Source organism: Miscanthus floridulus, chromosome 10, assembly GCF_019320115.1.
Source record: "Miscanthus floridulus cultivar M001 chromosome 10, ASM1932011v1, whole genome shotgun sequence".
NCBI classification, from domain to species: Eukaryota; Viridiplantae; Streptophyta; class Magnoliopsida; order Poales; family Poaceae; genus Miscanthus; species Miscanthus floridulus.
This window is the reverse complement of record NC_089589.1, coordinates 28685059-28711630: the sequence shown is the minus strand read 5'-3', so window position 1 is coordinate 28711630 and position 26572 is coordinate 28685059. Positions and strand designations below refer to the sequence as shown.

Below are 26572 nucleotides of genomic sequence, written 5' to 3'. Positions count from 1 at the left end.
TGGAACAGGACACACACACCACACAACTATGTACCACACACACACACACACGAAATATGGAGCTACGTTTGTACTGAAGATATTATGCTTATGTATCATTATGTTATGATATGAAGCTATCTTTTACCTTCTAACTTAAATTTTATTTACAATCCTTTCAACAGGTCCTTAAAAAATATGGAGTCCAAACCAGAAATATCTCCACCATCTGTGAAGCGACAGAAAACATTATCTGATAAAGAGGGTGACCAATGTGATGATGCATCACAGCAAGTAGTCATCTATAAGAATGACAAAAGTGATAGGGGACAAGATGAACGAGTGCAAGCCATCTCCCAATTGTACCAGCAAAACCATCAAAGCCACGAAAGCGTGCATTGGGAAACCAAATTGGAGCCTTTGCTGCTCAATGTGCTAAATGTCAGAAATGGAGACTTATTTCAACAAAAGAGAAGTACGAAGAAATTCGAGAGCAAGCTCTACAGGATCTTTTTGTCTGTGAAAAAAGCCCGTGAGTGGAAGCCTGATGTGACATGCGATGACCCATCAGATGTACCTCAGGACAGCTAAGGATGGGAAAGGTTGATTAAGATAAGAACTGAAGGAAGCACCAAATTTTCTAATGTGTGAGTAACATTTTTCTCGCCGAACCTTAAATCCTTCCTAGTTTGACCACCACTTATCTCTTAGCAAATGGCATTGTAGTTGTTACATATGTCCAATCTTATGAGCTTGTACGCATACTTGTGTGCTATCTGTTGTATTTCCTCTGGCTGACGTCTAACCTATGATCTAAGTTCCTAGTCCATGGCAACGAGCAAATAAAGAAAGAAAATATAACACCCAAAATATTTCATTCTTTTAAAATAAGTAAATTTGATTTAATTATGTTATTAAGTGTGCATTCAATAATAGGAAATTAATAATTTTTGGGGAATTAAAAATCAATTATAAGATTTGAAACTTTTGATGCATACATGCTACTGCAATATTTATTCATGGGATGATTGTTCTTGAATTAGAGTTCAAATGAATTCAAAAATTATTTGAAAATGCTTTTGGGAAAAATTGTTTGGAAAATAAAAAGGAAAAATGATCATCTTCCCCTCTTTCCTTGTTTTCGGCCCGCGAGCTATTTCCCTGGCAACCGCCGGCCCAGCTCCCCCCTCCCCTTTTCCCCCCTCGGCCCGCCAATCGCCGGCCCAGCCGCGCGCCTCGGCCGCTCGGCCCAGCAGCCGCGCCAGGCAACCGCCCACGCCCCCCCCCCCCCGTGCCCTGCCGCTGACGCCCGGGCCCGCTTGTCGGCGCCGTCTTCACCCCCGCGCGCCTTGGAACCGCCCGGCCTGGCCGCAACAGTCGCCCACGAACGGCGTCGTGGGAGCGCCCCTCCCTGGTGCCTCGGCCGCTTCAAATAGCAGCCCGACCCCCCGCGCGCACCCCGCCGCCCCCCCCCCCCCCCCCCCCCCCCCGCTCTCGTTTTCGCGCTTGCCAAGCACCGAGGAAGGCCGCAACCGCCGCCCCGAAGGTCGCCGGAGATCCGCCATCGTCGAGCTCGGGACCTCCGCGCGAACCTCCATCACCGAGCCGCCTCCGCTCCGGTTTTCACCGCGGTGAGACTCGCCGTTCTCCCCTCTATCTCCCCGAGCAGTTTATTTCTCGTTTTTTTGGCTTCTCGAGCCTTGGCCGCGAGCTCCGCGAGCCATGGTCGCCGTCCATGGCGGCCACCGCGCTAGCCGCCGTTCCCGGCCGCCGAAACGGCATGGCTGCGACCCCCCTTCTTCCCCCGCGCTCACCGGTGCCCTTGGAGGTCCATTTGGTGAACCCTAGACCCTAACCGCGCGCGACCGTGACCTCCATGTCGCCGGCAATGGCGCCTGGCCGCCGGAGACACTGTTCCGGCCGGCCGTCCCTCCCTAGGCCGATCCTAGCCGCCCATCGCGAGATCAACGGCCAGGATTAGAAGTTACCCCTTCGCGGAGGATTATTAGGCTTGTGGTCAACCAGTTGACCTTCCCTGTGATGACGCCCACGAGAGTTGTATTATCCTTTTACTTTTCCGCTGTGATGTATAAGACTAAGTTTTATTATAACTCTGATGTATGAGACACCGTGATGATACTATATGTAATTTGTCAGCTTGTGTGTGTGATTGTTTCCTGGGCACACACGAGTTTTGTGTATTCAATTTTATCCTTAAAATTGGGTGTAACAAATTGGTATCAGAGCCGTGTTGACTGTAGGACGCAAGCCTAGTTAGAAAATGGTCGTTTTAGCATCTTTGCTCCTCTGGTTTTTTGCTTACTGACTTATTCTTGTTATTTTATTAAAATATTTATGCTTTTCATACCTTAATCTATTATTTAAAATTGTTGATTCTAATTTCATCTCACTTTAAATCTATAGATGTCTCATAATCCGAAGACTGCTCGACTCAGCACCGCCGGCTATCGTGCCATGTTCACCCCGCGTGCCCCACCGGCGGAGAGGGAGATTGTGATCATCCCTGACGACGAGGAGATGGCTACACCGACGCCTACACCTGCTCCTACACCAGTCGCCGTGCCCGTCTACCCTGTGGTAGCTACACCTGAGGAGTCGACGACTACTTCCCCTACACCTGCACCCTCCCCAGCTGTCCCCGTGGAGGACGAGGAGATTGGCTGGAAGTGCAAGTACTACTTCAAGCCAGCTCCTGAGACAGCCTACTACCACACTCTCCTCACCCACGTGCTGGACGACTACTTCCCCGACTTGCACGCCTCCATCAGCTACCACTACGCCGAGTACAAGCACCCATTGGAGGCTACCTTCTAGAAGGTAGAGCTGGTGGTCACCGCATGGAACGATATCATTAATGGACATGAGGTGGAGACTGTCCACTGTGCCCCTGCCAGGAGAGCCCATGCTTTGGATGGCATGGAGGATGCAGCACAGAATGCCTACATCCACTACCATGGTCGTCGCTTTGAGTCCATGAGGGAGGATCGCTTCAGGTTCCTTCCTCGAAATGATCATGAGGGTGTTTGGTAGGTTTTGGCTCCACCAGAGAATGACCCAACTCTGGAGGCAATGGTGCAGCATGTCCATGCTATGCAGGGAGTGGATGATGAAGTCAAAGGAGAACTGCGTGCATCTCAGAGGGCGCAGAGACGTCTTTAGAAACAAGTGGATGAACTTCGAGCACAACTTGGATAGCCTTCCATCTACAAGAAGAAGCGCCGTTCCTTCACCATGATTGACACCGCTCCATAGGTGTTAGGTGCCTTGATCTAGATTACCACGTCGATAGATTCGTGTTCTTAATTAGTCTTGTTGGTCTTGTGAACTGGGTTGATTAGATGTTTGATTTGTGAACTTGGTTGATTTGGTATTTTGCTTGATTGCTGGAAGTTTATGGGCATGTCCACAACTTCCTTAGATGGGAACTTTAAATTTAGAATGAAATCTTAATGCAGATGTTTCGTTTTATCTTATCTCTGCTGTGCTGATTTCTGGAGCAGCCTGTGTTCTTTATCTGGTATCTCGAAATCTGGGATGATAAAAATTCTGAAATTTTTGTGGAGATAACTAGACCTCTGTATCTTTCAAGTGTCTTTGGAATCACGTCAATAGCTGTTCAGGTTTGGGAGATCTAGCTGTCACAAGTTGATGTTCCTACGCTGTCTGGAACTCAGAACAGTTTCGGTTTAGCTCTACTTTTGCCTATGTGTGAGTTCGAATCTGTAAAAGTGGTCTAAATGAAAGTTGTAGCTGATGTCCTAAGCTTTCTAACGAATCTTGGTTCACCTCTATTGGATCTTTGAAACTCGAGTTATAACAGTTTTACTGAACTGCTGAATTTGAATCTTGTCCAGAAAAGTCTCAGCATTGTTTCTTATCTTTTGTAAGCTCTCTATAATTGAAAAAAAATCTCTAAATTTTGCACATTTGTTGGAAAACAGATGGCCGCAAGAGGAGGAAGAGGCAGAGGCCGTGGTCGTGGGCGTGATGCTCTTATAAATCCACCACCGCCACCTGTGACAATGGAACAGATATTGGGAATGCAAGCGCAGCTGATGCAGGCTATGATGCAGCGCTTGGACAATGAACCTGCAAGAGGGCCACCGCCTGTCCAAGTTAGAGATAAGCGTGGAGAGTTTATGAAAGGTCGTCCACCGATGTTCACCCATGCCTCAGACCCTATGGAGGCCGATGATTGGTTGCGTGCTGTGGAGAAACAACTGAACATAGCACAATGCAACAACCTTGAAAAGGTGTTGTACGCTTCCGGGCAACTCCAAGGAGCTGCTCAGGATTGGTGGAAATCATTCCAGTTTGGACGTCCCAACAATGCTCCTGCTATCACTTGGCAGGAATTTAAGGACAGTTTCCGGTCATACCATATTCCTGATGGACTAGTGGAACTGAAGCAGGAAGAATTCAGATCTCTCAAGCAAGGATCAATGACTGTGGCGGAGTATCGGGACAAGTTCGCACAACTATCACGCTACGCTCCTAATGATGTAGCGGATGACAAGGATAAGCAACGCCATTTCCTCAAGGGACTCTATGATAGACTGCAGCTCCAGCTGATGTCTAATACTTATCCTAACTTCCAGTCTTTGGTGAATCGCGCAATCGTGATTGATGATAAGCGCAAGGAGATGGAAGCTAAGAAGAGAAGGCTCCAAGGGCAAGCTTCTGGAAGCAACACTCGCCCACGTGCTTATCCCCAGCAAGGTTTCCAGCAGAGGAATCAAGGACCAACTCACCAGGGAAACCGTGGTCAGTATCCTCAGCGGAACCAGTTCCAGCAACGCCCTCAGTATCAGCAACAGTTTGGAAATCAGCGTCCCCCGCAACAGACCAGCAATCCTACAACACGCCAGGGAGTGCCCAACAATGCTCCTGTGAAGAGTGGTGCACCCAACAATCCCAATGCCTGTTACCGATGTGGAGAAGTAGGTCACTATGCTCATCAGTGTCCTAAGAAGCAGAACCAACAAGCACCTCAGAACCAGACCAACAATCAGAAGTTCAACGCCCGACCACCTCTCACAGCGAAGGTGAACTATGTGTCATCTGATGCAGCTCAGGAGATGCCTGAGGTCATGTTGGGTACGTTCAGCGTCAACTCTATTTCTGCTACCGTACTTTTTGATTCTGGTGCTTCGCATTCTTTTATCTCCCAAGCTTTTGTTAGAATGCATAGCATACCTTTGTGTGCCATGAAATATCCCATACTAGTGAATTCCCCGGGAGGTAGTATGCCCGCTTCTTATTGGAGCCCCTCAACTAGCATTTCCTTAAGGGGGGTAGATTTCAAGGTGAAGCCTATTATGTTGAGAACAGCGGGAATCGATCTTATTCTGGGAATGGATTGGATGAAACAACACCGGGCAGTGATTCAGTGTCAGGAGAAATCTGTGGTTGTGACATCACTCAATGGAGATAGGATCTGTGTAGAAGTGGTAGTGCAAGCTCAGCCTACAGCCACATTGAATCAGCTAGAAGGTGAAGTCAATGAACAAGATCGTGTCATGGAGGAGTTCCCGGATGTCTTCCCTGATGACTTGCCAGGTATGCCACCTGACCGAGACATTGAATTCATTATTGAATTATTACCTGGAACTGCACCAATAGCTAAACGTCCATATAGAATGGGAGTTAATGAATTAGAAGAGCTTAAGAAACAACTAATAGAGTTGTAAGAAAAAGGTTTCATACGCCCCAGTTCTTCCCCATGGGGGGCACCTGTGATCTTTGTGGATAAGAAGGATGGTAGTCAACGGATGTGTGTGGATTACCGCTCACTTAATGAGGTTACCATCAAGAATAAATACCCTTTGCCTAGGATTGATGATTTGTTTGATCAGTTGAGAGGAGCTCATGTGTTCTCCAAGATTGATCTCCGATCTGGTTATCATCAGCTTAAGATTCAGAACTCGGACATACCCAAGATAGCCTTCACTACACGGTATGGATTATATGAGTACACCGTTATGTCTTTTGGATTGACCAATGCACCTGCATACTTCATGTATCTGATGAATAAGGTGTTCATGGAGTTTCTGGATAAATTTGTGGTAGTATTCATAGATGACATACTAATATTCTCCAAGACTGAAGAAGAACATGCGGAACACATATGGATGGTCTTACAAAAGCTTAGAGAACATAAGTTGTACGCTAAGCGGAGCAAGTGTGAGTTTTGGTTAAAGGAAGTCTCTTTTCTAGGTCATGTTATCTCCAATGGTGGAATAGCAGTGGATCTAGGCAAAGTGCAAGATGTACTGAATTAGAAACCACCAACAACGGTAAGTGAGATTCGTAGCTTTTTGGGATTAGCTGGTTACTACCGAAGGTTCATTGAAGGCTTTTCCAAGCTAGCCAAGCTCATGACAGTTCTGTTGGAAAAGAATGCTAAGTATGTATGGTCGGATAAATGCCAGGCAAACTTTGAAGAGTTAAACAAGAGATTGACTATAGCTCCAGTATTAATCTTGCCCGATTTAAGCAAGAACTTCTCTATATATTGTGATGCATCCCGTTTGGGTCTCAGATGTGTGCTCATGCAAGAAGAAAGAGTGGTGGCATATTGTCGACGAAATATGGTTGGCAGTCTACCTAGGGGTATGCCCAAGGTAGTAGATTATCGGCAGACAGATGCGCAAGCCCCAAACAAGACGGTGACGCAAGACAGACACGAGGTTTTATCCAGGTTCGGCCGCCAAGAAGGCATAATACCTACGTCCTGCGTCTGATTTGTATTGCTGTATATCAATAAGAGATGTTTTTAGAGGGGTCCCCTGCCCGCCTTATATAGTCCGGGGGGTAAGGTTACAGATCTGGAAACTAATCCTAGTCAGTTACAATTGCCATATGTGGCCGGATAAGGATTCCTATTCTAACCGACTAGGATCCTGCTTGGTCGCCAAATCTGTCCTGATTCCTTGTGCGGGACTCCGATCAGGTTAACTGGGCCGTACGTTGTCTTTCGGGTGGACCGAACCCATCGATCCGGGCCAGCCCAAGCCTAGCCGTAAGGGTATAGGGGTTAATACCCCCACAGCTAGTCCCCGAGCATCATGTATTATACTGTGACACGCCATTTTAACCTTCTCCGACAAGTGAGGTTTGAGTCCTTGACGCTTCTGACCACCATCATCACCAGAGAAGTAAGTTGTCCGAAGAATGTATGGTGCTCTTAAGAAAAAAGAAAAAGTTTTCTGTCCTGAGAAGTGTGCCCACTTGTATTTTTGAAAAGAAATGTAAGTGGTCTTGAAGCATAGCGTCCTTGAACATTAGAAACGTAGGGGTCGAAAAAACAAACACATTCACCGCAAGGTGAAGTGTGCCCACTTAGTCCCCGAGCCTGGTAGTAGGTGACGTAGGCACGTGGTGCCAGGGTCTAAAAAGAAATTCCGCTGAAGTTAAGAATCCAATTGACATACAAGCAAAACAAGATGCACCGGCAGGTGCATCGTACCGACGTAGTCCCCGAGCTTGCTGGAAGGTGAAGTATGAGCCTTGTAGCAAGGTCTAAAGAAATGTCTCATAACTGTATGTGAGTACCAACCACATGTAGCCAAGGTGAAACATTATTCAAGCAGTGGTCGGGATAGTCCCCGAGCACATTAATAATCCTTACAATCATTCAAAGCACAGGGGTCGATTAAACAAACACATTCACCGCAAGGTGAAGTGTGCCCACTTAGTCCCCGAGCCTGGTAGTAGGTGACGTAGGCACGTGGTGCCAGGGTCTAAAAAGAAATTCTGCTGAAGTTAAGAATCCAATTGCCGTACAGGCAAAACAAGATGCACCGGCAGGTGCATCGTACCGACGTAGTCCCCGAGCTTGCTGGAAGGCGAAGTATGAGCCTTGTAGCAAGGTCTAAAGAAATGTCTCTCAACTATATGTGAGTACAAATCACATGTAGTCGAGGAGAGCAAACTCCGAGTAGTGGTCAGGAGAGTCCCCGAACACAGCAGTGGCCGTAAAAAGTCACCGTGGTCGGAGCAGTCCCCGAGCACAGTAGTGGTCTGGGCAGTCCCCGAACACAGTAGTGGTCTGGGCAATCCCCGAGCACAGTAGTGGTCTGGGCAATCCACGATCGCGTGCACCGCTTGTACTATTATTTGGTGTATTTATTTGTCGCCTTACTCTGCCAAGCCCAATCTGACACGTCTGGTCAAAAAAGCAAACAGGTATAGCACGGCGTTCTGCCCTCTTACTCTTTCTGGCAAACTGTCGCTTGGCACCTGTATGGAGGTGCGTCAGTGTGGGCCCTCTCACTTTATCATCGAAGAGGCGCGTACACTGTAAACGAAGGGGCACGTTTATTGGCGTAGATCTCGAGGTGGTGTGAACAACCGTCCGCTGCGCATGCGCACGTCTCCCAAGAATCTCGGGCAGGCGAAACGACGGAACTCTTTGTTATTTATAATGTAGATCTAGCAAGTTACTGACACCGTTCCCCATTGTCATTCGCCGCCGCAACCTTCGTCTTCCTCTTGCCTAACCCTATTCCTCCGATAATCGTCGCCAACCCCCTCGCCACCGCATCCACCCCCTTAGAAAGGACAGACTAATTGTGAAGAGAGATGCCCAGAAGAAAGACAGAGTCATGGCGAAGGAGTGGTGGAAGTCGCGGAGCAACGAGCAGACCATCGAAGACCTCGTCGCCATGGGAGTGCTCCATAACAAGGCACTCGCTGGATGGCGCGCGCCGGAAGGAGAAAGCTTCCCCGATCCACAACCAGTGAGATTGTGGTTTTCGAAGACTTCTTCAAACGGGGTTTTGGGATTCCAGTGCACCCTTTCCTTCAGGGTCTCTGCTTGTATTACGAGATTGGGATTTGCAATCTGCATCCCAACTCGATTCTTCTTGTCTCTACCTTCATCCATCTCTGCGAGGCTTATGGTGGCTTCCAGCCCCATTTCAACCTCTTTTGCCACCTGTTCTGTCTTCGGAAGAAAGGGAGCGGTGGCTCGAAGATAGCCGGAGGCGTCTACCTGAATCTACGCGACGGAATGAAAGCTCAATACTTGCACTGCCCCTGGAACACCTCACTGGACGAGTGGTACAAGAAGTGGTTCTACATCCGTGAAGAGCCGAACACCATCACCCTGTGCGACGTGGGGCTGATTCCAGAGAAGAAGAATAGCTGGTCGGAGAAGCCCGAGAACTTGGAGCAGATCGCCGAACTGCTCGGGATGATCCCATGGGGAAGGCTTGATGGCCCAAGTGTGGTCGGCAACTTCATCAGCTGAAGAATCCAGCCCTGCCAGAAGAGGGTTCATCCAGGCTTCGAGTACCAGGGGAGCGCCGATCCGACAAGGACCAGGAAGGAGCCGCTCGACAAGATGGAAATCAAGACCAGGATTGGGGAGCTCTTCAACCTAGCCGATCCCAATTACATCAAGCTTAACGACATCGAGCACGCCTTCAAGCTGGCTCGGCCTCCCCCAAAGGTAAATGATGCCTCCTTTTAACTGTAGAGTTATGTTGTAACAAGAAAAGTAACTGTTGTCCCCGTTTTGTGTCTCAGTGTAATGGTCGTGATCGGGCAGCAGTGTTCGTGTCGCCTCCCCCGGTGTAGAATGGCCGCAAGCTGCCGGCCCAGTCGCCCAGACCAGCGCCAGGACCGACGACGTCCACTGGGCGGTACTCGAGACTGTGGATGACGCATCGACTAGAGCCGCTGGCAAGCATCTGACTGCCAGCAAACGACGCCAAGCCATCTTCCCCCTGTCGGACGATGAAGCAGAGGATGCGGACATCTTTCGGCTTGTCCCTCGAAAGAGGAGAAGGCAAATGGAGTCAACGGAGCAGGGTGGCTCCTCTGTGCCAGCAGTGGTCACATCACCAACCACTGCAACACAGAGGATAAACGAGGGAAACGTCGAGCATCATACCCCGACGCCTGTTTCGGAGGTGGAAAGAGTCCCAGTGGAAACTGCCGAGCACGCGGAGCAGGGGCGATCGAGGAGACGTTCCTTCGCCACATCATTCCGCAAATCAAAGCTGTAAGTATCTATATTTTTTATGTAAGCTTGCAATTTGCATTGGATACTACTATCTTCTGAAGTTGTCTCTGATGCATTAGATCGGCATCCACCGAGAGCCCTGACCAGCTAGCCGGGTGCGGCACAACTTCGCCAGCAACGGTGGGACAAGCTGCCCAGCAGTCAGCCGTGGAGGAGCCTGTAGTAGGAACTCTGCCTAGACCTCAGCAGGTGGATGACCAGACGCCAGTCCCCGAGCGGCTGGTCGAGAAGACAGCCGAGCAGAGTACAAGTGCTCCAAGCACGAACCCTGCTGAGGCGGATACCATGGCGCCAAGGGAGCCGGATCTAGCCGAGGAGTAGCAGCCAGAAGTGGCCCAGAGCGTTCTTGCCGATGCGACGGCTCGTGGAAAAGCCCTGGTGGTCATGGAGTCTGCAGACTCCAGACCAGCGCCGCCTCCCGAACAGGAGGCTGAAGAGGAAGAAGTAGAAGAGGTCCTGGGCCATCCCCAAGATAGGCGACAACATGTATATGTGTCGCGCTATCGGAACGACGAATGGGTTATGCACGAAGAAATCCCAGAGGTCGAAGAGACCCTAAGAGTCGAACGGGCGGCCAAGCGTCTGGTGACAGAGGTCCAGGTATGTTTGGCTTGAATCCTTGACCCTGTTATGTAGTCGGCTAGTTCTGACTTAGCTTGTCTGTATGCAGGACTTGATGAAAACCGCGAAATACCGAAAAAGGTGCTTCGACCAGATTGAAGGAATCATGGTGACCAATAAAGAACTAGCGGCCGAAGTGGAACGCTTGCGGCGCCAACTTGAAGCCGTCGACCAGGAGAGGACAGAGCGAGAAGCACAGAATCAAAACCTGGTCGGCCAGCTCAATAACAAAGAGCGGGAGAAAACAAGTAAGTTTTCACCTTATCATAGCAAGTGCGGGACTTGTGTTATTGTGTTCTTGGCAGTAACAGCTGTAATGCAGGTTTAGAAGCTGAAGTGACCCGCCTCCAAGGGGAAAATAGCTGTGTGACCGCAGAATGTGGTCGCCTGAAGGAGGACAACGAGAAACTAGCACGCAGCCAGTCTGAACTCCAAGACCACACCACCAAAATGAAGGATGACCTGAAAAGTAAGTATTCCAGATCACCTTTCTCATTCTGTCGCCCACCTTGCCTTGTCGTGTCATCACATTTGATGTCTTGTACTACGTTCAGTTTTGAAAGTCAATGCCAAGAGGCACCTAGAGGCCATGATCAAGGAGCATGACGACTGGAAAGCACGATGCCTCAAAGCCACCGAGGAGCGGGACACGTGGAACAAGCGGTGCCAAGAAATGGCAACTGGCATTGTGCCCGTCCTCGACCTTATTGACCCGGCGCTCACAGAGGAAGAGCTAAGGACGCCCTAGCTCGGACTGGTCGAGAGATGCAGACAAGCGTGGGGATGGTTCCAAGAGTTCGTGAAGGAGGCGGGTGAGTACACGGGTGCCCATGTGCTAAGCATGGTGCATGCCCACTACCCCCTGATCGATCTCAAGCGCCTAGAGGCTAGGTACCCGAAGGAGGTAGACCCAGACAAGGCAGAAGAGCTTCGGACGGCCCAGCTGGACTTGTCGTCAAAGATAATTGGCGATATTAACCGTGCGGAGGTGGGACGGCACCTGTACAGGGTATGCCATCAACAAGCCAGCTGGAAATGCCATCAGCTGCAAGCCAACCAACGAAGCCTGCGGTCTCGACCAGCCAGGCACCGGCGGGGCCATCCCCTTCAGCTCGACTAGCGCAAGAGTCCCCGAGACTCGAGTAGGGTATCAGAGGCGGCGAGCAGTAAATGCCATGCGCCCCGACCAGCCAATGTAATAGGCTTAGAGCTGTAGAAGGAGGACATAGTTGTGTTATTGTAAACTTAAGCCTCTTCAGGCGAGCTTGTAATAACGTAACTATATATCATTATAAGCTTGTTAGCTTCGTACAAAACGTATTTAAGCTTGAATCTTTTTGTTGGTGTAACTAAGTGAGAACGTGTTAACGTTCTGTTTAGTTGTACCGTTTTGCTCGACACATCATCCCGAAGAGTTTGTGCGGCCCTAGTTTGGATGTTGTCGGAGTGTGAGGTACTGTGACCTGTGCACACGTGGACGCGGACAAGTCAAACCGGGGGGGACCTGCCGATCACCCGTAACGTAGAGAGCAGATCCCGTGCACGTGTTGGGAGAAATCGGAGACAGGGCCTGCTCCGAAAACCGTAGAAGGAGTGGTGGTCGGCTTGTACTGGCTAAGTTAGAATAACCATAAAATTCGGAGTGACACATTAGAGTGGTCGGAGAAATCATAATTGCTTTATTGAAGTAAATCGAAAATACAAGTAGAGTACATATCTCAGTAGTTAAGCATAGAAATGTCTAAGCTTGTCGATGTGCCACTAGTTTGGTACGTCCGTGCCGTCTAGGTGAGCTAACCTGTAAGACGTTGGACGTGTGACTTCCTTGATCATGAAGGGTCCCTCCCATGGGGTTGCGAGTTTGTGGACACCAGCTTGGTTCGTCTTCCACTTCAGAACTAAATCCCCGACCATGAAGAAATGCTCTTTAACGTTCTTGTTGTAGTACCTGCGCAAAACAGCAAGGTATTTGGCCGTGCGTACACAAGAATCGAGCATTTTCTCTTCTGCGCTGTTCACTTCTAGCTCCCGTACTTCATTGACCTTGCCTTTGTCAAAGTTCTCTACTCGTGCTGATCGGAAAGCTATATCCGGTGGGAGGACTGCCTCAGCACCATAAACCATAAAGTATGGTGAGACGCCGGTGTTACGACTGGGCTGAGTTTGGAGGCCCCAGACCAGGCTGGTAACTCCTTAAGCCATCTTCCGGGAGCTTTGTCGTTTTCTCTGTACATCCTCTTCTTCAATGTGTCCAAGATCATGCCATTTGCCCGCTCGACTTGTCCATTAGCTCTAGGGTGCGCCACCGAGACGTATTTTACTACTATGCTCCTTTCATCGCAGAAGTCCCAAAAAGCGTTCCCGGTGAACTGAGTACCCAGATCAGTAATGATGCTGTTGGGTACGCCGAAACGGTGGATGACCTGGTCGAGGAACGTAACAGCCTTCTCTGAGGATGCCTGTACTAGAGGCATGTATTCTATCCACTTAGAAAATTTGTCAATTAGCACGAAGACGCATGTAAATTTCCCAGGAGCCGGTTTGAAAGGCCCGATCATGTCCAGTCCCCAGCATGCAAAGGGCCAAGAGGCTGGAATCGTCTGGATCTCATGTGCTGGTACATGGATTCTCTTGGCGAAGAACTGACAACCCTCACAGCGGCGGACTAGCTTCTCTGCGTCGGCTACTGCTGACAGCCAATAGAACCCTGCTCGGGAAGCCTTACCGACCAGTGTTCTTGAGGCCGCGTGGTTGCCGCAGGAGCCAGAGTGGATTTGGTCCAGGAGATGCTCGCCTTCCTCCTGGGTTATACACTTCATCAAGATTTCCTCCTTAGCATTTTTGCGCCATAACTTGCCATCGACGAGCAGATACTGCTTACTGCGACGCATCAGGCGCTCGTTTTCTATTCGATCAGTATAACCGCTACCATTTGTTAAGTACTTGATGAAAGGTGTTCTCCAGTCCGGCTCATGAGTGGTCGGAAGCGGCTTGGTTGTGCTCGGTGTCGGAACCGTTGCCACTAATTGCTGGTCTGGAGTTTTGTCGACCGTAGAATCTTCGTCTTCAATGGAAGGCGTGAGCAGGTCTTGGACGAATACGCCATGTGGGATTTTGGCTCGGGATGATCCTAACTTTGACAACGCATCCGCTGCCTGGTTCTTGTCCCGAACCATGTGTATGTACTCGATGCCATAGAACCTACCTTCCAGCTTTCTTATCGATTTGCAGTATGCGTCCATCTTTTCGCTGGTCGTGTCCCAGTCCTTGTTGAGTTGGTTGATGACCAGAGCCGAGTCTCCGTAGACATAGAGACGTTTAACACCAAGCTCAACCGCAATGCGTAGACCATGCAGGCATGCTTCATATTCGGTGGCGTTATTAGATGCTGGGAAATAAATCCTGATGACGTACCGGAGCTGCTCCTTGGATGGTGATACGAAAAGAACTCCTGCTCCCGCACCGTCAATGTTGAGAGAACCGTCAAAGTACATCGTCCAATATTCGTCGGATCTCGGAGAGGCAGGCGTGCTTAAGTCTGTCCACTCGACGATGAAATCGACGAGTGCCTGAGACTTGATTGTAGTATGGCTTGTAAATTCCAAGGAAAAGGGGCATAGCTCCATTGCCCATTTGGCAATGCATCCGTTCGCATCCTTATTGCGAATGATGTCCCCCAAAGGATACTCGGTCATGACCACCACATGATATCCATCGAAGTAATGTCTCAACTTTTGGGATGTTATCAGTATGGCGTAGAGCAGTTTCTGAATCTGTGGGTACCTAGTCTTGGATTCGTTGAGTACCTCACTAATGAAATAAATTGGCCGCTGTACCTTGTAGGCGTGGCCCGACTCGTCGCGCTCGACCACCATTGTAGTGGAAACCACCCGATCGGTTGCCGCAATGTAAAGTAGGAGAGTTTCGTCTTCTCTGGGAGCAGTAAGTACCGGGGGTGATGTGAGGTATTCTTTTAGCTGCGTGAAAGCAGCGTCTGCTTCCTCCGACCACTCAAACTTCTCGGATGCTTTGAGCAGTTTGAAGAATGGTAGCCCTTTTTCTCCTAATCTTGATATGAAATGGCTTAGAGCGGCCATGCATCCGGTAAGCTTCTGGACATCTTTCACCTTTTTTGGGGGCTTCATGTCTAAGACAGCTTTGACTTTCTCCGGATTAGGGCGTATGCCGTCGTAACTGACGACGTTGCCGAGCAGTATGCCAGAAGGAACGCCAAAGATACACTTCTTTGGGTTTAATTTCCATTGGAACGTATTGAGGGCTGCAAAGGTGCGTTCCAAATTGTCAACAAGGGTACGTACTTCCTTGGTTTTGACAACTACATCGTCAACATAAGCCTCGACGAGGCCGTCTTTTATCTCGTCATTGAGGCAGGCCTGTATAGCGCGTTGGTAGGTAGCTCCAGCGTTTTTGAGCCCGAACGACATAGTCGTGTAGTAGTAGGCGCCGAAAGGCGTGATGAAAGATGTCTTGATCTGGTCATCCTTCTTGAGAGCGATCTGGTGATAACCAGAGTAGCAATCGAGAAAGGAGAGCAGCTCACAACCGGCGGTTGAATCTACGACCTCGTCTATGCGAGGTAAGCCAAAGGGGTCCTTAGGGCAGTGTTTGTTGAGATCAGTGTAATCAACGCACATTCTCCATTCATTATTCTTTTTGCGTACAAGAACCGGGTTGGCTAACCATTTCGGATGATACACTTCTTTGATAAATCCGGCTACCAAAAGCCGTGTAACTTCTACCCTAATCGCCTCCATTTTGTCGCGACCGAACCGTCGTAGCTTCTGCTTGATTGGTTTGGCCTTGCTGTTGACATTTAAGGAGTGCTCAATCAAGTTTCGAGGTACACCGGGCATGTCGGAAGGTTTCCATGCAAACACATCCACGTTGCTCCTCAAGAACCTGATGAGCGCATCTTCCTATTTGGGATCCAGGTTGGCCCCGATGAGGGCCGTTTTGCTGGGATCGCCATCGACCAGCTGGATCATCTTGTGCTCCTTGGACCTGATGTTCTTGCGTGGAGCCTCGAGCTCTAGGATCTCCAGGTGGTCGGCCGAGGTCTTCTTAGCGTCGAGCATGGTCTCGGCCATGCGAATAGAGAGGTCGTGGGCCTCTGTTATTTTGAAGCTGTCGTCCTCGCAGGTATAAGCTGCGTATACGTTGCCCCTGAGGGTTAAAACTCCTTTCTCAGTAGGCATCTTGAGCACCAGATACCTGTAATGAGGTATGGCCATGAACTTGGTGAGCGACGGTCGACCAAGAATAGCATGGTAGGTGCCGTCGAAGTCGGCGACCACGAAGTTGACGTAGTCAGTGCGGAAGTGGTCCAAGGTCCCGAATTGCACAGGTAGCGTGATCTGCCCGAGAGGTGTAGAGCTCTGTCCGGGGAGAACGCCCCAGAACTGTGCCTCGTACGGCTTCAGGTCCGCCTTGGATATTTTCAGGGCAGGCAGGCTGTTCTTGAATAGTATATCAATGGAGCTGCCGCCGTTGATCAGTACCCTGTCGAACTGAACCTTGTTGATACAAGGATCGAGGACCAGGGGAAAACACCCTGGCTCAGGTATGGCGGCCCATTGGTCCTTCCTGCTAAAGTAGATTTCATGGTGAGACCACGGAGGAAGCCACGGATCGGTGAGAAGGTTGTCGGTGTTTGCCACGTTCAAGCAAGCGTGGGCGAGCAGCTTGCGTTCTCGTTTGGTCTCAATGGACACCTTGCCGCCGATGATGGTGTGCACGCAATCAGTCAGCTTGACGTATTTATGACGAGGGTCTGCATCGTCGTCGTCGTTGTCCTCGTTGCGCTATTCCCCCGCGTCGTTAGGCTTGTCGGACGTATCCGGAGCCTATTGATGCGTGTAGATAGTCTTGAGGACGCGGCAATTCTCCATGGTGTGGTTCGACTTAGGATGGAGCTGGCAGGGCCCCTTCAATGCTTTGGCGTAGTCGTCCTCGTAGTTACGACGTCCGCCGCCCTTTTTCACAGTATTGACCTCGCCGTCGTCTTCCCGAGCACGCTTGCTCCTATAATCGTCACGGCGGTTGCGCCGCTGATTACGTTGGTCACGGTGGTCGCAGGAGTCGTTGCGCTGGTTGCGGTGGTCAAAATTGTCGTTCCGACCACGATTGCTGCGGTAATCATCGCGGTGTGGAGGGTGGTCGGAGCGTGGAACCCTTGCTGCTTCTTCAATGATTATCTTTTTAGCGTCGTCAGCGTCCGCATATTTCTTAGCGGTGGCCAAGAGCGTTGTGACTGATTCTGGTCTCTTCCAGAGGAGCTTGTCTCTTAGGGCGTCGTGGAAGCGGAGGCCAGTGACGAAAGCCTCGATTGCTTCGTTGTCGGAGATTGATGGGACCTTGATGCGCATCTCCGAGAAACGCCGAACGTACTCGCGCAATGGTTCGTCTTTCCGATCTCGGATCCGTTGCAGATCGTACTTGTTGCCGGGTTGTTCACAAGTAGCGATGAAATTGTCGATGAAAGCCTGCTTGAGCTCCTGCCAAGAGTCAAAATAGTTCGTCGGCAAGCTAACCAGCCATTGGTGACCTGCATGACCAACAGCAACTGGGAAGTAGTTAGACATGATGTGCTCGTCAGCCATGGCTGATTGGCACGCAGTTTCGTAGAGCATGACCCATAATTCGGGGTTTTCCTTGCCGTCGTACTTCTGAAGTTTCTCAAGCTTGAAATTCTTGGGCCATATGACTTGGCGAAGGTGTGGAGTGAACTGCTTCAGACCCGGCGGGCCGTGGGCGGTGTCATACTCCATATGGCGATAGCTTTCATGGGATGCATGATCGTTGGCTCTCTAGTTGATGCGAGCACGCAGATCACGTCCACCGAGGTAATGGCGGAGATCGTTATTGCCATCGCAGCGATCTCGATTGCCATCTGGATTAGCCCTGCGACCGTGGTTATCACGGCGATTGTCGCGGTTATCTCAGCGGTTGTCACCTCGAACGTCGTGGCGGTTATCCTCCTGGCGGCGGTTTTCATCCCGACCACCATCATGACCACCGTTTCCGCCTTGACGGTTGTCCGACGGGTCATTGTTGTGTGAGCCACGTTGGTTGAGTGGCTGTGAGCGACTTGAGTATTGGCGGCTGTGGCTTGATTCAACTGAAACGGATGGAGCCCAGGCTTGATTCATCTCTGTGGTCTGAGCCATAGCAGCCGTCAGATAAGCCTGTATGTCATCACGGACTGCTTGGGTCTCGGGAGTGTTGGGCAGCCGCTGCATTGTCGCCATGGCGATGGCTACGTTGGCGCTTGGGGTCTTGAAGACTTGTTTGTCCCCCACCCTGTCGAAAGCATTGTTGAGGTCATGTGGTTGGACCCTTATGCGTCGTGCCTCCTGGTCTGCTTCAGCTTCGATTTGTCGGCGATTAAACCGGTCAATATTGCGTGCTTCGTGTGCAGTCTTTTCTTGTTCTGTTTCACCAACTGCTGGCGGCTCGTCATTGCTGACAACATGGATTAAATCCCCTCGTCTTGGCGGGAAAGACGGAAATTGGGGGAAACCCGGGGCGTGGTCTGGTAGATCCAGATCGTATTTGACGCCTTCATCTTCGTGACGCTGAAGCTCGGTGTGGACAGATGCGTTGGATGCGATGCCGGATGAGGAGCTGGAGTCGCCCTCTCGGACTGTGTGGACGGATCCTTCTTGATAATCTTCAATCCGGACCATGTTGACGATGTTGCATGGCTTCGGTCGAGATCGGTGTATAGGACATAGATCCGAACGGCGTCGTAGATTGTACGCGTAGCTGGAGGCAGTGTTTTGCAGGCCGTAGGGCTGGACCTGGTGGTTCTCTGTCGGGACTTCGTACTCGTAGAGTCGGAGACTCGTCGCGAAGGCTGGCTGGCGACGAGCGAAGCGCCCCTCAGGAGTAGATACGACCACGAGATCTGTTCCAAGTCGCGCAGGACGACTGGTCCGAGCTGGTCGGATAGATCTGTTGTGGGGAGCTGTTACCTGCTCATTAGGTTGGCTTTGAATCGTACTTACCAGAGCTAGGGTTTCAGCGAGTTTGATGCCGACCCGATCGATGGAGTCGAGCAGGTCGGTGTTGTTGATCTGCTTTCCTCTGTAGCGGGGAAGCAGATGACGGGTTGTCGGTGTGGCTGTAGGTGTGGCCAGAGCCAGATGTACCGTGGTCGGAGCCAGATCCATCATGGTCGGAGCCGTATTCGTCATGGTCGGAGCCGTGTTCACCGTGGTCGGAGCCGTATTCGTCGTGGTCGGAGCCGTGTTCACCGTGGTCGGAGCCGTGTTCACCGTGGTCGGAGCCGTGTTCACCGTGGTCGGAGCCGTAGCCGATGCAGGTGAAGTAGTCGTCGGTGCAGGTTGAATCCACGCCTCCTCCATGGTCATGGCGATGGAGTCGTCGGAGCCGGTGGTCCAGGTGATCTGGCCGACGGTGAACGTGAGGCCGTTGGGCGTAGCCATGGAGCCGGAGATGATGACCATCTTGTTTGCTTGGAGAGCAGTACGCACACCCCCTACCTGGCGCGCCACTGTCGACGAAATATGGTCGGCAGTCTACCTAGGGGTATGCCCAAGGTAGTAGATTATCGGCAGACAGATGCGCAAGCCCCAAACAAGACGGTGACGCAAGACAGACACGAGGTTTTATCCAGGTTTGGCCGCCAAGAAGGCGTAATACCTACGTCCTGCGTCTGATTTGTATTGCTGTATGTCAATAAGAGATGTTTTTTAGAGGGGTCCCCTGCCCGCCTTATATAGTCCGGGGGGCAAGGTTACAGATCTGGAAACTAATCCTAGTCAGTTACAATTGCCATATGTGGCCGGATAAGGATTCCTATTCTAACCGACTAGGATCCTGCTTGGTCGCCAAATCCGTCCTGATTCCTTGTGCGGGACTCCGATCAGGTTAACTGGGCCGCACGTCGTCTTTTGGGTGGACCGAACCCATCGATCCGGGCCAGCCCAAGCCTAGCCGTAAGGGTATAGGGGTTAATACCCCCACACATATGCATCTAGACAATTGAGGAAGCATGAGTTGAATTATCCTACTCATGACGTGGAATTGGCAGCTGTGGTTCATGCTTTAAAGATCTAGAGACATTATCTGATTGGACATAAGAGTGATATCTATACTGATCATAAGAGTTTGAAGTATATCTTCACCCAATCAGATCTGAATCTAAGACAACGTCGTTGGTTGGAATTGATCAAAGACTATGATTTGGAAGTGCATTATCACCCGGGAAAGGCAAACGTCGTAGCTGATGCACTTAGCAGAAAGAGCTATGCCAATGGAATTCAGATAACATCTATGTCAGCAGAGTTGTGTGCTAAAATGGAGTATCTCAACTTGAGCCTGGTCACTAATGCAATGGAATTGGTGATAGAGCCTACATTAGAGCAGGAGATACGCAAAGGTCAATTGGGGGATGAAAAACTTATAGAGATAGCAGAGAATGTAGTGCTTGGAAAGGCACCCGGATTCAGAATGGATGAGAATGGAACTCTTTGGTTCAGGAAAAGGATATGTGTACCAGAAGTGAAAGCTATCCGAGATGCAATTCTGCAAGAGGCCCATGAGTCTGCTTATTCTATACATCCCAGAAGTACCAAGATGTACTTGGATCTCAAAGAAAAGTATTGGTGGTATGGTTTGAAGAGAGATGTGGTAGAATATGTGGCTTTGTGTGACATTTGTCAAAGAGTGAAAGCTGAGCATCAAAGACCTGCAGGGTTACTACAACCAATGAAGATTCCTGAATGGAAATGGGAAGAAGTTGGTATGGATTTTATTGTAGGATTACCCCGCACTCAAAGAGGTTATGATTCAATATGGGTAATAGTGGATCGACTCACCAAAGTTGCTCACTTTTTACCAGTCAAGACTACTTATAATGGTGCAAGATTAGCAGAGTTGTACATGGAAAGAATAGTGTGCTTACATGGTGTTCCCAAGAAAATTGTGTCGGATAGAGGCACCCAATTTACATCGCAATTCTGGCATAAAGTGCATAGATCCTTGGGGACAAAGTTGAATTTCAGTTCTGCGTACCACCCGCAAACCGATGGACAGACTGAAAGGATCAACCAGATTTTGGAAGATATGTTGAGAGCTTGTGCACTTCAGTATGGTGATAGTTGGGATAAGAGTCTGCCTTACGCAGAGTTCTCATACAACAACAGTTATCAAAAGAGCCTCAAGATGGCACCTTTCGAGGCGTTGTATGGACGTAAGTGTAGAACGCCTTTGTTCTGGAATCAGACTGGAGAAACTCAAGTGTTTGGACCCGATGTCCTTAGAGACACGGAAGAACAAGTGAGAATGATTAGAGACAATTTGAGAGTAGCTCAGTCCCGACAGAAGAGTTACGCTGATACCCGCAGAAGAGAGCCGACTTTCGAGATTGGTGATTATGTGTACTTGAAAGTGTCACCAATGAGAAGTGTGAGAAGATTCAATATGAAGGGAAAGTTAGCACTAAGGTATATAGGACCTTTTAAGATCCTAGAGAGACGTGGAGAAGTAGCTTATCAGTTGGAACTGTCGGAGAGCTTGTCCGGTGTGCACGACGTGTTCCATGTTTCCCAATTGAAAAAGTGTCTGAGGGTACCAGAAGAACAAATTCCTTTGGAAGAACTTGCTGTCAAGGAAGATCTTACTTATGAAGAGTATCCGATAAAGATCTTGGAAACTGCAGAAAGAGTTACGAGAAGCCAAACAGTAAAGATGTGCAAGGTGCAGTGGAATCGTTATATAGAGGATGAGGCTACTTGAGAAAGAGAAGAGGATCTGAGAAAGACTTATCCCCAACTGTTTGAGTAAGCAATCACCCGAATCTCGAGGACGAGATTCATCTTAAGGGGGGTAGAATTGTAACACCCAAAATTTTTCATTCTTTTAAAATAAGTAAATTTGATTTAATTATGTTATTAAGTGCGCATTCAATAATAGGAAATTAATAATTTTTGGGGAATTAAAAATCAATTATAAGATTTGAAACTTTTGATGCATACATGCTGCTGCAATATTTATTCATGGGATGATTGTTCTTGAATTAGAGTTCAAATGAATTCAAAAATTATTTGAAAATGCTTTTGGGAAAAATTGTTTGGAAAATAAAAAGGAAAAATGATCATCTTCCCCTCTTTCCTTGTTTTCGGCCCGCAAGCTATTTCCCTGGCAACCGCCGGCCCAGCTCCCCCTCCCCTTTTCCCCCCTCGGCCCGCCAATCGCCGGCCCAGCCGCGCGCCTCGGCCGCTCGGCCCAGCAGCCGCTCGGCCCAGCAACCACGCCAGCCAACCGCCCACGCCCCCCCCCCCCCCCCCCCGTGCCCTGCCGCTGATGCCCGGGCCCGCTTGTCAGCGCCGTCTTCACCCCCGCGCGCCTCAGAACCGCCCGGCCTGGCCGCAACCGTCGCCCATGACCGGCGTCGTGGGAGCGCCCCTCCCTGGTGCCTCGGCCGCTTCAAATAGCAGCCTGACCCCCCGCGCGCACCCGGCTGCCCCCCCCCCCCCCCCCCGCTCTTGTTTTCGCGCTTGCCAAGCACCGAGGAAGGCCGCAACCGCCGCCCCGAAGGTCGTCGGAGATCCGCCATCGTCGAGCTCGGGACCTCCGCGCGAACCTCCATCACCGAGCCACCTCCGCTCCGGTTTTCACCGCGGTGAGACTCGCCGTTCTCCCCTCTATCTCCCCGAGCAGTTTATTTCTCGTTTTTTTGGCTTCTCGAGCCTTGGCCGCGAGCCATGGTCGCCGACCATGGCGGCCACCGTGCTAGCCGCCGTTCCCGGCCGCCGAAACGGCATGGCTGCGACCCCCCTTCTTCCCCCGCGCTCACCGGTGCCCTTGGAGGTCCATTTGGTGAACCCTAGACCCTAACCGCGCGTGACCGTGACCTCCACATCGCCGGCAATGGCGCCTAGCCGCCGAAGACACTGTTCTGGCCGGCCGTCCCTCCCCAGGCCGATCCTAGCCGCCCATCGCGAGATCAACGGCCAGGATTAGAAGTTACCCCTTCGCGGGTAATTTTGCTAAAGAGTCCCTGGACTTTTCTAAGTCCTAACCCGCAGCCCAAAGCGTATTTCCCGAATGCGCAATCCCGTTTGGAAAGCGTAAACTCCACGGCTTAAGTCAAAAATACGTTTTCAGTAATTACATAAATGCCATTTGAACTGTTTTGCTTATAAAATTGTCGTTTTAGCTCCGAATTGATCCATTCAAATCGCGTTAGCTTCGTAATTTCATAAGCTACATGTTGGAGCTACTGTTAGTCAAGTTTAGAACTTTTTAATTTCATGATTAGATTTAATTAAATATATGGCTATAGGAAAACCCGTTTAAATCATAACTTTCGCATTTTAGCTCCGTTTTTCGTGAACTTCGCGTTGACGTGATCGTAGCGAGACGTAGATTAGTTTTACAAACATTTTATCTTGATTTCAATACTGTTGGTATACTGTTCTAATGATAGGAATGTTTGCTTTGCATGAATGCTTTTGGAATGTGTATGTTGCTGTGTTGATCGTGTTCAGACGGTGAGGAAAACGTGGGAGACCAAGAACTCTTCGACGACTAGCAGGACCAGCACGAGTTTGTGAACCAAGGCAAGTATAACATGGGCCTTCCTTGATGTCCTATTTCACTTTAATCAATTACTCATTTGCATGTGTCTAATTTTGATACCCGTAAGGACATCCTAGTGATTGTTTATCCTGTTCCTTGTCTCCTATGGGTTAAATGCATATGGGTAGATTGCTAGTGCTCTAACTGAACTTGATATACATGTCGATGAATGATACTATGGAACAAAGTGAGTAACATGATTTATAACAACTGTTCCATAGGGCGAAAGTGCAAATGACCTTTGTTCATGTTGCTCCCGGCCCTCCATAAGGACTTATCTGTCGGCAAAAGCTGGGACTGACAGTGCAACCGGGAGAGTCATATGGCTCTGACTTTAGCTCAGTAATAGGACCTTTCCTAGCTGGTTAGAGGTTACCTTTTGGCGCAAATGGGGCTTGCCACTTTGGGTATAGGGTTGCCTCTGTTCCTATGAGTATAGCCGCGATGGATTTGTGCCATAGGAAAGGGGGGTCCCTACATCTGCCTGCCAAGGAAACCTAGCGGCCCTAACTTGTTAGGGAAACCTATGAAATGGCTTCATAGTGTACCCTGCCCGCTCACCTTGGTAGTGACATGGGAGTAATTAACCCGGGCATATGGGGATCACGACTCGCGGTGAATGTGCACCACCTCTGCAGAGGGTAACAAACTGTTATAACAGCCGTGCTCACGGTTACGAGCGGCCCGGAAAACTCACAGAATAACTGGTTACTTGTTGATGATCATTTAAAGTTGTTCAATGATGATATATGATACACTTGACCCCGATATATGTTCTTATGGGAATTAAATGGGAGCTTAAGCATAACTTGATAATACTTGAGAATAAAAGCTTGACCTATTAAAAATGCTAACTGCAGTAAACCAGAGTCTAACCTTTTTGAGCTTCATAACCCCATGTTAGCTTGCTAAGTACGGAATGTACTTACACTTGTTTATTTTCTTTACTTGGATAAAAATCCTGGATGGGTAACAGATAACAACGGGTATGAGGATTTCCCGGAGGATTATTAGGCTTGTGGTCAACCAGTTGACCTTCCCTGTGATGACGCCCACGAGAGTTGTATTATCCTTTTACTTTTTCGCTGTGATGTATAAGACTAAGTTTTATTATAACTCTGATGTATGAGACACCGTGATGATACTATATGTAATTTGTCAGCTTGTGTGTGTGATTGTTTCCTGGGCACACACGAGTTTTGTGCATTCAATTTTATCCTTAAAATTGGGTGTGACAGAAAATCTAAGTTCTAATTGTTTAAAGAATTGGGAAAATTGGTGTTGTAGTTTAATATCATGCAAAACAGTTCTCCTTCAATATATTTATACCTGCATCTAGTGTTTTTACTGTAGTCGACCACCCATATTGATATTAATATCATGCTGCATGGTGTTCTAGCACTGGCATCTTGGATAAATATGGTAGTGCCCATATTAACATTGTATTATTCATGCTTTCAGGTACTATTTGTCCCCTACTAGAACACAACTAAGATCAAGGAATGAAGTGGAGAAGTATGTCAAGTTCCTTTGGTCAACTCTTGCTTCAATCTCTTCACTTGAAGCATATTGTTGCTCAAGTCAGTTTTACATGCATGTAGTTGTGAATAACTGCAATTAATGAATATCTAATAAACTAAAGTTATTCCCAAAAATTGTTGACTAAAAAACTTATTCCCAAAATTGTTGGCTAAGTGATATAGTTATTTTTAACTTTTCCATTTTAGTATTTTGTGTTGTTACCTTGTGCCTGATCGAAATTTTTCTCTAATTCTTCGAACTCCATGCTTGGATAGGTACCTTAAAGAGCGTTGAGAATATGCTGCACAAGGTGTGAAGTTATCTCACTTTTCATTCGAGTCACCTGCACTACTACAAAAGGACTATGTTAGGAAGCGTTCCAGACAAGTCAAAGTGGTGTTACACCAACAGGGTCGGCTAAGCTTCTCCCACCGGAAGAAGGTAATGTATATTACATAAATTGAACATCCTACATTTAATGTTTTGTTTTTTTTCCTTTTCACTTCTCCTATATTTCAGGTGCTTGATTTTGTTGTTGTTCTTCAGGCAACATCTAATTTTGTCATTGTTTGAGTAGAAAAAATGTGAATTATATCATGTGAGTGGTCCTTTTAATTCTACTAGTTGCTTGTCTAAGATTGTTGCCTGAAAATTCAGACACCTGAGATATAGCAACTCCCAGCATGTTTGGGATGTGCCTATTGCTGCATGGTTAGATTGACATCTTCCAAGTGGGTAGTAGTAGCTATCTAGATGTTTGTATTTTCTAGTAGGCACCAGAATTTTGGTGCGAAGTTACTCGGCAATTGGTTGATATGCCATATACATTCTGCACATTTGTGTTGCAACTGCATCCATATGATATATGCAATTGGTTGTTCATTATGGTTGTGCCTGGGACATTTATGTCCTCAGCTTCAACCGTATATACATTTTGTCCTCCTAACATATGGCTTCTAACATGGGCTAGTATTTCGACATCAATTGAAGCATGCTCGTTATTCTCATCTGATCCCATGTTTTGTTTCTTGGTTCAGTGCAACCCATCTCCTGGGCACCTCCACCGGCGGATGACAACCCGGAGAACACAACATGCAGCTGGTCCTCCACAATGGAGATCAGAATCAAGTGGTGTAGTCATCGTCTGAACCGCCGGAGCCTGAGAGCCCGCCGCCTGCACCAGCAGCCTAGCCCAAACCTGCATTCGGCGAGCCTAGGATAATCTTTTGGGTGGTTGGTGTTAGAATGATACAAAACTATAGATGATGCTCCTGCAAGGATTGCAGAACTTGGTCCCCATAGCTAGGTAGCTGTCGTGTTCTCGTGCTGTTTTATTGGTTTGTTGGTTTGGGTCCGTCAGGATCAGGTCGACTTGTGTTGCTTTAGATCGGCTGCTACTTCAACGCCGCTACGACGACGTGTATGTGTTGTGTATGTGTTAGTACCGTAGCTGCTGCTGCTGGGTGCCAGATTGCTAGTCATGGTCAGATGAAACTCTGAAATTTTGGGACGACAACCGACAGAACGTGTCGTCGAAGTGATAAGGTTTAAGGTTTGGAATTAATTATTGGCCATCTATTGTCGCCGTGGTTACAGTTTAACTTTACGTGTTGTTGTGGATGATTGCAAGTTACCGTGTCCATTGACATGTGTCTCTCACACACACGCACATACACACATCCATGGACGTGTCACGCGCACACACATGTTGACATCAATGGTTCACAGACTGAACAAAACAAAAATAACAAGAGGATAGGAATATAGGATAGC

The 26572-nt window shown here is 48.9% G+C and overlaps 1 pseudogene; it reads left to right on the top strand.

Annotated features, from left to right (window-relative positions):
- Positions 1-177: 177 nt before the first annotated feature.
- LOC136488303 (methyl-CpG-binding domain-containing protein 2-like) lies at positions 178-25990 on the top strand (annotated as a pseudogene).
- Positions 25991-26572: the final 582 nt, after the last annotated feature.